The sequence below is a fragment of the Bombus pascuorum genome, chromosome 16 (assembly GCF_905332965.1).
Source record: "Bombus pascuorum chromosome 16, iyBomPasc1.1, whole genome shotgun sequence".
NCBI lineage: Eukaryota > Metazoa > Arthropoda > Insecta > Hymenoptera > Apidae > Bombus > Bombus pascuorum.
Window position 1 is genome coordinate 4,611,593 of NC_083503.1, and position 15,391 is coordinate 4,626,983.

General features: G+C 34.1%; 1 long non-coding RNA gene across 1 annotated transcript; it reads right to left on the reverse strand.

The window, feature by feature from the left end:
* Window positions 1–3,950: 3,950 nt before the first annotated feature.
* LOC132915032 (uncharacterized) lies at window positions 3,951–7,495 on the reverse strand. The gene is made up of 3 exons (XR_009659756.1): window positions 7,156–7,495; window positions 6,454–6,672; window positions 3,951–4,591 (listed from the first exon to the last, which is right to left on the reverse strand). It is a non-coding gene; the product is annotated as an uncharacterized LOC132915032 (long non-coding RNA).
* Between the last annotated feature and the right edge of the window lie 7,896 nt (window positions 7,496–15,391).

The following is a 15,391-nucleotide window of genomic DNA, read 5'->3' on the forward strand; positions in this document are numbered from 1 at the left end:
TTGGTGTGCATGACACTGGTAAATTTCAATGACGCTCGGCTCTATCGTTCCTCACTGACGTGTATGGTCACTTCTATCAGTCTGAAGCTTTGATTTCGTCGCAGAATTTGCCAAACTTATCAAAGATAAGGTCAATTGTTCACTTGATATATACTATAATACAGAGACGACGTGTCAGTTTGAGAACAAAAGAGAGTTTATGGTAATGATTCGTGGGATTCGCATTTGCACATGATAGAGATTGGTCGAAGCACAAACAAGATATAAAATATTTAGACAGAAATTATGGAGTACGGAAACGCGTGACTAATTACGGTGTTAGACCATCCGAGGGATACTAAAGGTGATTCCCTATAAATGACAGAGCATCCTTTACCCCTCCTCTCTCTCTACCGCGAATAACAGTGATTCACTAATGCTGCCAAGTTTAAGTTTCCTATTGAATGAAAGAAGACCCTAATAAGACGACAGGCGAAATTCTAAAATCGATCTCAAATCCGGATGTGACAGAGCTAGCCAGATACTGCGTTCACTTTTGGGAAGAAAGCTTTTTCATCGTCGATATGTCAGTAGATTTATATATCTGTTAATTATTCTAGTCCTTTTATAAAATACATTTTTCTTTTCGGCATTAAATTCTAATTTTTGTTTGTACGTAGAAAGCATCAAGTTTAAATGTATAGATCGGATGTAGATTCAAAATTAAATTTGTATGACATATATCTTCGTAAGATATTCTCCTTATCGAAACATTCTTTTTATTTAAAGCATTCAGAAATTTGAACGGATGAAATTGAACTTCATGTTGTAGATAATCTTCAAAAATTGAATTAAAATGTATTCGATGAGCCACGTGGAGTAAACTGAACAAAGTTGCAAATTATTACAATTTTATTGATAAAAGACTACTGCCTAATATGAACTTCGGGTTTCCTTTGATAACTAAAGGACAGAACTGACGTGATGGTTCGTATTAAAGGCGCAAATAGAAAAAAAGCAGCAAATAGTGCCGCCTCGAACTGTGAGCACGGCTTTCGTCCGTTAAATGGATAAAAACAATTCGATTAAGTTACGTGGTGGATGCAGCCACGTTCTACATAATGGACGTAATGGCCTTAATGGTGTTTGCTATACGATTTTGCAAGTATAAGCGCCCACTAGCTTGGTTTGAGAATCGAAATTTAAAGACCAAGCGAACGATTGAAGAAAATTACAAATTCCTTTTAAATTTTCAGTATGCAAGACTACGTAAAAGGAAATTAAATACTGTTTAGTATTTAATATTTCTTTTGGAAAATTTCAATCCCTCCATTTTAATTCGAATGGCATTTTTATGTTACATCGATGAAGTATTGATTACAGATATACATAATAAATAATGTTTTTTTCTTGTAGATAATAAATTATACATTTAAAATATATGTTTACGAATTTATGTAACAATATGTAAAAATAAATTGGTCTCGAAAGTATTTATTTATCCTCTACTTTACAATTCTTTATCTTTTATAATTTAGAAGGCAAGAGTTTCATAAATTACATTTTACACTGTATTATGTAATTTGTGATAATATATAATTTGTTATTTTAATAGTATTCTCAAGTAAAACTATCGGCATAGCACGTATCTGAACAACATACGAAAATCAATATGCATATAAATTGTTTCGTTGCAACTAAGTACCCATTAAGTGCACAGTAACAAAAGTAGCATACCTGTTAGATAAAAATGGGTTTATAGAGTAAGTACTAACTTGCTTTATCGACGATTAAATAAAAACTTTGCGAATCGTCCTGCTGACGTCGAAGTCCTCTATACTGAGCAGCATACCTGCGGACTTAAGTGCACCATTATCGACAAGATCGGCCATGTATAGGCTGTTTGCATTGTGATTACCCATTGCACTCGATACGCCACTGCTGTACGCACTCGAGGTGTTTTGAACAGATGCAATGTCGGTGGTCCTTTGAACGAGCCATTTGTTTGTCATGCTCGACGTATCTGCTTCCGAGGACACGTCGAATCTGATGTCACTGAAATCGATGAAAACGTACTTATAAAGTTTGCTTGGAAAATCAATAATCACACTTTTCAATCAGACACTGAAAGCCATTATATCGTATACATTGAGTTTCTCGCCATCTCCAACTTACTAATTTAATCAACTCTTATATCAATATGTACCTATTAAAAGATAAATAATTGATTAATATTTGTCTTAATACATATTTTTCAAATATATACACATTTGCATCATTATTATATATTTCATTATATGAATATAACGATAAATAAGTATACTTTGTAAAACTTTACCATTTTCAGTTTCTGTTTGTACAAAATAATACGTTTAATTTCTTTTTTAATTTTCCCGACTATCCTCGTTCATATTTTCCACAAAAGACAAAATGTTGTCGGTTGATAAATTCCAACGCGTACAGCATTACATTCTCTGTTATATCATATGCTGTAATAATTTTCCAGAGTTTGGAGCATGACATCTAGAGATTTTCAAATTTCAAGGATAACCTACATACCAAGAATAATCAACACTCCGTTTGTAATATCCCGTGTATGTTTAAAACTATTAAGTACAGACCCAAAATTTTGCTTCCATTCTCGTTAAAATTAAGTGCATAACGAAACAGAGTATTGGGATGTTTCACTTGATTACTTCACTTGATTCATTTACAATATACAGTTCTACATCACCCAGTCGCAATGAAAGAATCAACCTCTTTGACTGAAAGTTCTTAAGCGGAAACAAGAAAACTTATTTTCATTTCAGTAGCAATTGCTCGCTCACTTAGTTAATATTAAAATTAAGTTTAATTAAAAAACAACTAGAAAAGATACTAGGATTCAAGGAAAGGAACATCTTTATACTCACTTCAAATAGTTATTTTCCGCAGGTTGTTCGTGATTCTTCCTGGAGGTCGCGTTTTTACGGGAAGTAGCTTGAGAGAGGACCAGCACTGCAGCATTTTCAGAGCATCTTCATACCGCAAATGCAATAAATTCTGCCCGTTTATCGCTACGATGCGATTGCCTGCGGCCAATAAATTTCTCCGAATTAATGCAGCCCCGGTAAAGAATGGCGCGACGATCTTACCTTTGTTCACATTTCTGGCCATATCGGCCGATCCTCCTACCGACACCGCTTGGATATAGACACCAGTGTCGCGGATCGAGTTCTGGTTGCCACGTGTTATGCCAAACGCGATGGTCCTTGCGAGATTCCTCACGGTCTGGCCGCCAAGACCTACACATTGTTACACTGACCCGCAACAAACCTAAGGAAATACCATAAACCGAATCTGTTTAGTTTCATTTCCATTCACATAAGTATTTTCGGTTTACGGATGGTCCTTATGTTTTTTTGCACGCTCTTACCAATTACGGAGAAAGCGGATGCCTAGCGAAATAGCAGGCTTTTCGCATGAACAAGGATGTCCATGAGCCACATCTGGATTTCTTTGTTTTCATAGTTTCATTTATTAACCAATGGTCATCGCGGATCGTTACCCTCACTTTCCTACCGAAAAGTATGAACGACGAATTCGTGTTCTTAGTTTAAAAAGGCACACCCACACCGAGCTTTCCTCCTTGATGGTACGAGATGGGTCTGCGACAGTTCTTCTTGTGATCTTTTTGTAATAAAAACATAACTCTGACCAATAAAGGCAGTTTTCTACTGAATCTTTCGGTTATCACTTAAAATTGCGCGACACCAGCATCGTTATCCTCTGTCACATGTAAACCCTATGCTGCCACCGTGTCCCCAATCCAACTTAATGACGATTAACTTGCTGACGAGCAGGATTCGTTCCTCGGCAAAGGATAACTCTTCAAGACGCGCTGCTAAGGAAGCGGACATCGACTCGTCCTCCGGCACACGGAACGTCTCGTCATCTGTACGGATGTCAGCGTCTGTTGGAAATAGAAATCATACAAAATTTAAATTTACAAATCATATGATCCTTGCATGATGATGATGAAATGCATCTTGTTCGAAGAGATATTTTTATATTGAAATTAATATGTTTGCAGAATTCCTTAATTTCTTGAGGTATAGGATTAAGAAGATAAAATATCTTATGTTGAATATGTTATCCGATTTAGTGAATTACATAGCGCGATTGATTTTAAGAAATGCAATTTCAAATGAGTTATATGGCATTTGTACTTTAAATATAAGAATAAAAACTAGTACGATGATGATACAACATGCATCGATAACATGGCGCTGTATTAAAAATTTGTTAATTGTATACGTTTAAATATATGTTCGAGTGATAATTGTTAGTATTTGCAAAATCTAGTGGAAGTAGAAATGTTACTAACTGAGCACGTATGCTTCCGGTAGAGGAGATTCCGTTGATCGTGCGGACAATGGCTGAATCGAAGACTCCGTGTCTGATTTTAATGATAGCGACTCCATGTCGTCGGTAAGGGCGATGTCTTTCTGCACGAGGTTCCTGTAGATCGCTCGTGTTCCCATTTTTATCCCTAGACGACGTGGCAATTCGGCGTTCGATAACCTCCCGATTGTCTAGATGTTCCGTAATTCGGTAAACTTGAAGTCTTCATCTAAAACAGACATAAAGACATTTCGATTCCAATTGATTGCAACATTGGTTAATTTTCATACAAAAAGCTAAGATATATTGCAAATACACGAAACAACATATATGGAACTTCTCTATCATTCTCGGAAGTAAATACCAGTCAATGTACAAACACTCCCATTAAAGGTATTATATACACCAATATTAAGACATCTACTGATTATATGAAACATAATATTATCCCAGATTATAAGGTAAACAATTAATAGTCAAAATTTTATATTTATGCAAGAAGACGATCTAAACAAGTAGCGAAAATGATCAAAAACTATTTGTTAGAGTTAAAGAAAAAATTAATTGATATATGTTGACTCTTGATAAATATTTGATTCAAAAAGGATGTTAAAAAATTTTGTGGTGAATTGAATAGTCCACAAATTTATCAAAAGTGAATGTGATTCGTGAAATTATTTGAAATAGAATATGCATGGAATTAAATAGCAATAGATGGATAATCTAATAAAACAAATACCAAATTAACCAGAACAATGATTGAAAAACGTAGAGGAGAACGTAGACGAGAACAGTATTGAATTTTTTCGTACCGACTCGAAGATTTTTATTATAATGTCAAATTTGTTATTGTCGAAGCTTTAAAGTGAAACAATAAATTATAAAAATGTTATTAATTTGCTAATAATTTTCTAGATCTTCTTCATTTTCACAAGTTCGTTATTACTTATAAGAGGGTTTAATTGGGTATATTGCATATATTTTCAATATTTTATTATATATGTCGAGTTGAGGTTATGATAAATCTTCAATGGATTTGGCCATCGTTGTTATACAATCGGGGTAATGTTGATTAGCACAAGTGTGAGTATTACAGAATCGACAACTAATCGCGGTGATTATACACTAATGACAGTGATCTTAGGTTCGATAACGAATCCGCGGTCAACGGGATAACAAATATACTTTCTTCCAAAGTCTAAGTCGGACTCGTGATTAAAAACGTGAAGTATCCACTGATCGTAAAAGGCGTTGTTTTTTCGCTAATGAGATCGCACGAGAGAATGTATTATCCGTCGCGTTGATGCTGCAAAGGAAACCTATGATGGGGTGTGTCTAAGGACACGAGATCATCGGATTCGTCCAGGAAAGTCTCCGCTCGGAAAGAGAGGGAAATGGACGTTGCTGTTAATTGGTTAATTTCTATGTTGGACCTTAGTTAACTAAAAACTAAGATTTATAGCCGGTCCTCAGGCTAGCTGAACATGTCATGTGGAGATGCATCGACATCTGATAATCATCGTGCCCGAAGAATAAGGTTTGTGTGTGGCGAGCCACGGGACAGAGACCGTTGTAATGTTTCCGTTAGGTGTCAGTACAACTATTTCTTTTTAAAGAGAGCTATGCAACTCTATACCTCTGTTAGGTAAAACGTTCATCCCGTGACCGCGGCTACGTTCAGCGACTGGTTATCGCCTCGAGACCAAGCTCATTATCGCAAATCTCGGACAATTATAATCGGGTTAACTTTTAAAGATTAAAGTATTGGGGATTTTCCAAAGAATTCTAGAGGGAAGGCCCGGTGTCTTTTCATCTCTGACATATATATATATATGTATGTATATGTATATATAATTAAAATAATTCATCAAACTGTGCAGCAATACCAACAATTAAAAATTAATCATAGTGCTATGTCGTACTATTCCACACTGAATACTTAACTTTCTGATCACATTTCGTATCACGCAAAATAGTTTGACCTCTAACAATAACCAAACAAACAACGACATAAACACCACGAACACAAACGCGACGTAGTAAATCCAGGAAAACATTCAGAAAATATAAACAAAAGCTTTTTTCACTTACGAGTGATGACGACGCCAATTACGTTTGTTCGACAACCTCGATGACCAGCTGATGCACTTAGTTGCACAACAGCCGACTGTACTTGACAGTTTCGCTGCACTTGTGGCCCATTCCCTGAATTCTCCTGAATTCTGATCTCACACACGCACACATAACCACCGCCGGCTATCGCAATTTAACTCTGTCACAGTTCACTTCGGACAAGGAGATTCCTCGAGCCTCGAATAACGAGAATCCGAAAGAGACTCGCAAACGTAATGACAACGCGTCAAGAAAGACGATTAGACCTTCTTTTCTCCTCTCTCTTCATCATTCGCGAGAGACAAAACCGATTAGGAATTGTCCGAACGCGATTCAACTCGAAACACAATCGACTCTCGATTCGACTCGACTAGACTCGCGACAGTATTTTAGTCACGCGCAAGTTAGGCCACTTATCAAGACCGAAAACGACGATGATGGATGCCACGCTCACCGGCATTAGTACGACGATCATTACCGAAATTCAAACAGTCAAGTACTCTTGTGACAATTCCATTCACGAATGGCCTTCATCGGCACGAGCAATCGAACTTCAATCGCTGCATCGATGATCCACACACTGATCTCTGTCTCACAGAGAGAGAAAAAAGTGATAAATCAATGAGTTAGTTGAATCTAAACGCGAGCGAGAGTTTCAACTGAAGCTCCTCCGTATATTACTTCGAATGTTACCGCTCAAACGATTGCACCGATTCAAACGTTCCCTGATCGACGACACACTGCGACAACATTCGCATGAAAATTGTGTCTCATGATGCGTCACACGGTAACAGGTGACGTGTAGACGCAACTATCCCTCATGTTGTAGAGTTTAATACGACGGGCAGTAAACTTGACTCGCGGTACGATGAGGTTAACGGTGGTCGAGGAAGACCCCACGCGAAAGCCAGCCGTGTCGCGTTGCTGAGGCGCGAAGTTGAACGCGACAGGTGCAAAGGGAGTGAAGTCAGGCGAAGCTGCGCGCGCATCTAAACAGTACGACACGGCTCGCGGCTCGCGAGAAACTGCCGGCCGCGCGTTAACGCGATACCCAACCGCCCCTTTCAAGCCGAGGATCTGGCGCAGGTACCATCCCTTTCTTCCCCCCACCACACAGACACCCCCATGACTCTACACCCTCGCCACTTTCGACCTTTCGACGCGCATCCCCTTCTCCAACTTATCCCGGACCTAGATCGGGCCAATCGAAACCCCTTACCACTTATTTCACCATCGACCACTTCATTGTTAGCTCACTTATCGGCCTGTCTGTTTTATCAAACTGCTCATTCATATTTCACTAATTGTCCTTACTCTCTTTCTCTTATATCGATAACTTTAATGGAATTTCGTTTAATAAGTTGTTATCTGTTTTTGTTTCTTGGTTCTGGAAAGTCGTGGAAGGGCGAGATAGGGATTTGTTTGTTATCTGCTGATAAGAAATGGGAACCATGGAACCGTTTGAAGATTATATTGCATAAAGGCTATTATAATTGAATGATTACTACTATTTCAAATAGTGTAACTAGTAAACATAATAAAAATAGAGAGACAAATAATACGCGCGTATATATATAATGCATATTGACAATATGCACTATTGACAAGAATGATGTTATAAAGATTATTTTAGATCAGTCTAAGAATTTCAGAGATTTTAATTTAATTATCAAGCATTAATAAAAATACTCATATCATTTTAATTAAATTACAAAATAAAACTATAGTTTAACTAACATAAAAGACGTACGTACATTATTCATTAATAAATGTTTGGTATAACTTATTTATTTCTGTAGCTTCTCCGTGTCTTATCGATTTTGGTACATTAATTTTAAAAAAAGCAATATCTGATAATAAAGAATGAAAAGATTTTCCAAGCATTCACAGGAATTAAGGTTCGCTGCACGTAAAAGTAATTTACGTTTCGATTCACTGACGATTTTGAATAAAAAGAGAAAAGATATGGGCAATAATGAACATGCACAAAAATGAATAGAAAATGAACGACGTTCAATATTTATTTAATTGGGATGCATTCATTTACCATAAACCGTATTTTATTTCCTATAAACATAATTTAAACCAACACTACAGTTTGAAATACTTGGTTATCATCCAGAAAGTTTTTAACTTGTAAGTGAACTGTAAATTCAAATAATGAAGTAATTCCTTGTACATAATTGTAGATTGAATTATGCTCTACATTATTCGAAAAGGATACTTTCACAAAAATAAAAGAAAGCGTATTATCTTAACCTCGGTTAAATTTAATTAGAAATCGTAACCTTAGTAAAAGTCTTTCAATTTTCATTTGTTCTTAGAATATTACTACTCATATAAAGTAGATATAAACAAACGATATTTCATCTTAATTGTCATCTAAATTAATGAAATTGATAATTAATGCAAGTATTTTTTCACACTAATTAAAGTAAATAGAGAAATAAGACTACGTACGCTTCAAAGTCAGTAGATTAATTTTTATACTAATAAAATTTACTATATGCTCTTCAAATTCGATTTAGCTAATCATTAATTCAAGTCTACAATTTAAACACTATATATGAATACATTTATAATGAACTATATATTCAAATTACAACAAGGTGTGTATAGAAAATTTAACGACTTGGTAAGATCTAAAATTCTCTTGCCAATCTTTTATCTCTCCTGATAAGAAGAAGATTTGTGTTTATCTCTCTTCCACAAAAAATTCTGATTATACAGTGCCTACTTGTTAAGGTGAAGTTCGAAAAAGAGCAGTAATGGATCAAATTCGCCTCTAAACTTAGAACGGTAGTTTGCTAAATCGCAATCACGTACTAAATCTATGCATATGACGATGTCAACGCTCCATGAACGAAAGAAAAATCGACGAAGTGTCTTGTTCATTTCGAACTTATACGATCAGCTCAATTATAAATCTTCTACGTTTTATTCACATCTTTTTATAGAGATTATTGGCGTTTAATTGATATTTTAATATATAACTCCATCAATTTCCTCATTTGAAAATGTAACCTAACGAGCCGCCTTTCATGAGCGACAAGAAACACGGTAGAACAACTATTCGCGAGACTGAAACCTTGTAATTCGCGTGTTTAATGAATAAATAGGACGATATCAAGCCACCGGAACCAGCAACGCAATTATTATAAATAAGATACACGGCGATATTAATCCACAAAGGTGGCTAATAATTAATCAAAATCGCGGCGTCTCGCTGGAAAACGGAAGGGACAAACGATCCAGCCATTTCCGCCTTATTATCGCAATTCATCTGTCGGCTATCTACACAAGATTTATTCCACGTCTTTCACGAAGTCGGGCTTCTTTTGCCTTTGCTCGACCGTAGACAACCGGATCTCCTCCTCTCCTTGCTCGTACCTCGCGTTTATCCGCCTGTCTGCGAGTCCGATTTGCTCACAAAAGACCAGACCGTTTAACAATAAGGGCATCCTGACGCTTCCACATAAAGATTTGTCTTCACGCCTGACAAATTTAAATCAGGCCCATCAAGCCCTGGGTCATACAATCGAATTTCCTTAGAAATTGGAAATGCCAACATATTTGATAATAGTCATTATTAGATTGTGGACTTCCATGCAAATTCATATTTTCTAAAATTTAAGCTAAATTTAGATCAAAATGCTATCGTTTAATATGTATCAGGTATCTAAAAATGTTACTTAGAATTAATGCAATATGAAGAAAATATATAAGTATATGTGATTGTGTTTCTGTGTGAATTAAAGTAAGCATTAATATTATCAAAAATAGTTGTTTGTTTTTAGCAATCGCGAAAAGAAAACGTCTGACACTTGTTATTTTGACCAGTTTTCTATCACTTTAAAAGAACTAAATAACCAGAAGACACAGATTCTAAAGCGGTAAAGTAATTTTACGAAGATTACAAACATAAATTTTTTACTGTAAATTGATCGATCAATTTTATAGTTAAATTATAACTTACTAAAAGAAAAGTGATTGTACTGACGAAGCAATATTTATACTGAAGTTTGATTGGTTTTGTGTTGATATTTGGTTTTTCAGTTGACAGATCTTAATCCTAGTCAGTTCTATATACCAAAAATTGTTGAAAATTTGAAACGTCAAAAAATTTGGTTCTAATACAATACAGATATACCGGGATAGATATTGCTTGTGTGTATATCGATATTTGCAAAATAATATTCATCTACTAAGTGATTAAGTGCAAAACATTCCAACGTTATCTCTATTTTCTTTTAAATGAAATTAATCTCACAACCATATAAAACATACAAACGTTGTATATAAAGGTATGTTATCACGTGACCATCAAACGTTCTACATAGCAGAAGCTTATTTTTCACTGTGCATCAGTAAAATCTGTATTCCGCGAAGTAAAAAAAAAAAAAAAAAAAAAGATAAAAGAGAACAAATCCACATATACCAAATCAATAATAATGCCATTTGCCAAAAGCAACGAAGATAATGAAACATAGATGGAAAATAGTGAATTTCAAATTGTCGAAGAGGTCGCCACTTCTAAGAAAACTCTACATCTGGTCTTTAGTTTTCTCAAGCACTGAAGCCATTGACAGCGCATAGACAAAAGACTGCGTGGAAGGCAAACCACAAGCGGTACGCATGCAACGTTGGCTTCAGGGTTTTCAGTCATAGGGTAACACTGCCAGCGTGCGGATATGGGTCACCTCATATTCTATTCCAAACTCTGAACTTAATATTCAAAATAAATATATATTTTCTACCTTACAATTTATCCACACGTTTCTTCGTATTCACATACATCCAATAACCTTAACACAAACGAATGACAATTGATCGAAAAGCGACAACGATGATTAAGAAGAACAAATTGGTTGACGCTTAAAGTACATATCAGTTTTTCTGGTCAGGATAAAGACAAGAGTGCGGTATTCTACGCAGGTTAGCTTTTCCACCGGAAAACGGTTTTTCTAATGGAAAACGTGATCGACCCTTTGGTAAATGGCTCGAGCCAGGTGTTACTAAACGGCGTTCTCCTATCGTGTTTCCCATAGAATATAAAAGGTTTCCGATCAGAGCCATTGGGAAATCCACTTCGTATTGGCTAATACATGCACCACGCTTCGTCTAACCAGGATTTTCGAATATTTCGAGATGCATGGAAACTTACAGGCTAGCGAGGAATGTGTCTCGCAAAAGAACATATTACTTTGAAGCAGAATCTACGATATTCGATCAAACAGCCTTCTGCGATGGTGTTCATTTTCGCTCTAGAATCTATGTTCCATGGAGTGAAAGAGTTTTGTATTGGTTCCTACGTTAATTACGTTTTTATACACTTAGATTGTACAATTCTGAAACGAGCAAAATCTCAAACAATAGTAGTCATAATAATCGAAATCTTTAAAAGACCTGTTGATCGAGCAATACTAGAGCAATAAAATACTACGATCTTTTGTTTAAATCCAGTGAATTGATCATAACTTGGTGGAAAATTAACATTAGCTGCGATAGATACATTCTGATTAAAGTTTTATTAAATATAATAGAAATTCGTACTTATTAGAAATAATTTTGTACGATTAAATACCGCGAGGTTACAAATTGCTGTTGAGACAAAAAAATGACATATAAATTTGTCTTTAAAAATTAGTCTGTTCAGTTTAGAATAAATATCCATCTAGATTTATACACCAAACCGTCTGAATCGGATATTTTTTTCAATTCTGCAAACATTACATCAATATTTTATATTATTCTCTCAAACTCCTTTTTTTTTCGTTTTACCACTCAATCGATAGACCAATTTCTAGAAATCTCATATGTTCAACGTTTCATATAACATTGTACCATCCTGTCATTTGTTACAATTCCAACAAATTCTCTTGATTAAAACGAAAGAAAGGGACTATGGAGGATCTAAAGTGGCGTAGAATTCATTAACCATTCAGGGCTGAAACATTTCCCCATTAAATTAAATCAAAATTAAATTAAATAAATTCGTCACAGATATTTCGATAGTGCTTTATCCCCGAGTCGGTAGGAATATTCCGGTTATCGCGAAACTTCTGAGTTCCATCCGAATTAACAAAGAGAAGCACACAGGTTAGCAGGTAACTTCCTGCAAACTGTATTTGTACAATACTTACACTAAAACTGGTAGGTATATTCGGAAAGAATGACTCTAGTTCTATCAGAAGTCATGACAGGCGAACTTCTGATTATCAAGTTTCCTGTCTCAACCCCTTTATCTGCTATCCCCTGCTCGTATAATCCCTTACTGCTAAGTAAGTATCAGCTTTAACAGGAATACCGAGCAAAACCTTATTCTACGAGTTCACCTTGTCTGTGAATACAACTCACACAAAATAAACAATGATTGTAGCCTGTAGTTTCATCGTTACTGTTGCTTAAACATGAGGTAATATCAAATTCCTTAATTTAGATATTGGTATATTAAGATGAGAAAGATCGAATAACTTCTCGTTTGTTTAATTAAAAATAAGTTACACGTAAAAATTACTTTTAAACAGAATGTCCTAAGAGGAGAAAGTACAGTTATGTCATTTTAACATTGAACAAAAATTAAGATAATTTCAATAAGATTTTTTTCATTTTTCTATACAGGAACCTCATTGAAAGATTTTATACTATAAGACAAATAAAATATATTCAATATTATTTAACGTCATCGTATTAATATGTATTATATGAATGAAAATTTAAAAGAATTGGCTAGAAAAGCAACCATTTGAACAAGTGTTCCACATTATATTCTTCTTTGTTTTAAATTGTAAATCAAAATATCCTTATCAGTCAATATAGATACTAGATAATAATCATTTCAAATGCGTATAACGTGATAATCAAAATAAAACACACCTATGTTTTATGTATACATATATAAATATGTAAATAAAAGTGATATAACTGTATTTTACTTTAATTTTTCCTGCATGGTACAAAACGACTTTATCATCAAATTTCACAAATTTAATTAGATTTCGATTATACAAAGGTAGCAATCCAATCGAATTCATATTATAATCAGTCTGTCAGTTTATACAGTTAAAAATTGAATAGTTTCATATGACTGAATACGAAATACATTAAAATTAAAATTTCAATTAAAAGTTGTTTATACGTAGGCTACACATATAATATGTAGCAACAGAAGTTACAAAGCCTATAGCTGCACTACAGGATAAAAACTGGAAGCGAAATAGGAAAACTGTACGAGATCAAACTACACCCTTCAGACGACAGAAGACATACAACGGCAGACTTCCACCACTTTGCCAACATACACGACACATACATATCATATAATATGCTGCATGTAAACTTCGCAAATATATCGAAATTCAATGTTATTTTTCATGATTGTGTTTTATAGCTCCATAAATTTTTAATTTGGTATTGTTTTCTGTCGTTGATTTATTCTAATTTTTTAATGTATTTTAATAGAATTAATTATCGCGTAATCGCAATATTTTATTTGTTGTTAATAAAGTTTAAATTTTGAAGTATAGTTTAATAGCTTAATATTTTATTCCAAGTAAATATGAACTCGTTTATTTAATCGCTTTTATTTAACTCTTTGACGTTCACTTCAAGAAAAAGAACAAAATTTAAATGATTATTCAGAAACCTCCTTCAAATCTTCTTGAATAGAAATACGAAAGTTCTTTAACATATATTACATGTGAAACTTTTTAAGTCTACGGAGTTGTAACTTCAAAATATTCAACGATACTTTGCGTAATTTTATTCAAATTTATCGACCTTAAATTCTCGTGAATAACGAGAAAAGGAAATTTTTGTAATATTAGAAATGCTTCCTGCATACACATACCTATATAGGGGCTGCAAAAATGGAACAAAAAGCTCATTTCTTTCACGTTATATAATAATTATATGTAATTTTAACTTAATCATACAGAATTTAGAAACATAAATATGTGTATACTGGATAAAGATGAGCTACTGTCTTTATCAGATTTAGCCCTTGATAGTTTCTCCTTTAGCGTTAAATGTTTTTGTCTTTGATCTTTTTCTTGCGGTAGCTATTTTTAAATAGAGAAGATTACAAGCGAAGCATAAACAATGAAAGTACAATAAGAGAAAAAGTAAGCTATGATTTTTATGATTAGAAATATATATGTATAATACAGTTTCATTTTACTAACAATAAGGGGTATAAAACAAGGAACAATTAGTTAGATTACTAAAAAAAAAGTTAACTTTATTCAGATAAGATAAGATACATAATTCAAATTAATGTTTAATTAGGTAACAGTTAAAATAAAAGAAAAGTCAAAAATATACAGAAAAAATGTATTTGATTAGTTTAATAATATGTTTCTATTTGCATATTATCACACATTTTAATGTGTGTATATCATTTGTTAAAAATTATAAAGTATATTCATATAAGAGATATGAACATGCTAATTTATATATATACATAATTATATATATAGATGTGCATGCATTAAGCAAAAACTATACGAACTACAGCTTTAATTTCTTCTCAACAAATTATGCATTTCTTAAAAGTAGGGGAGCAATAATGGCAAGTTGCTAGATGTCCACAAGGTAGAAATGTAATTATTGCTTCTCGTTCCGTGCAAACTATACACGATCGAGCATCCCCCAATTCCTGATTTTCTTGCTCCAGAGCAGCTAAAATAGTAAACAGGATATTTAAATATAATATATAATACAAATTTATTATACGTATACGGATTTCATACAAATTAAAGAATGTATTAAAGAATGATCTATCTGCGTTTTTATTTTGTATTACTTACCACATTTCTCAACGAGAGTCATCTCGTTAGTGTCATTTTCACTATGGGATCTCTCATGATTCTCAACTGTAGTTTCTATTGGTGCCTGAAATAAATATAATGTACATAAT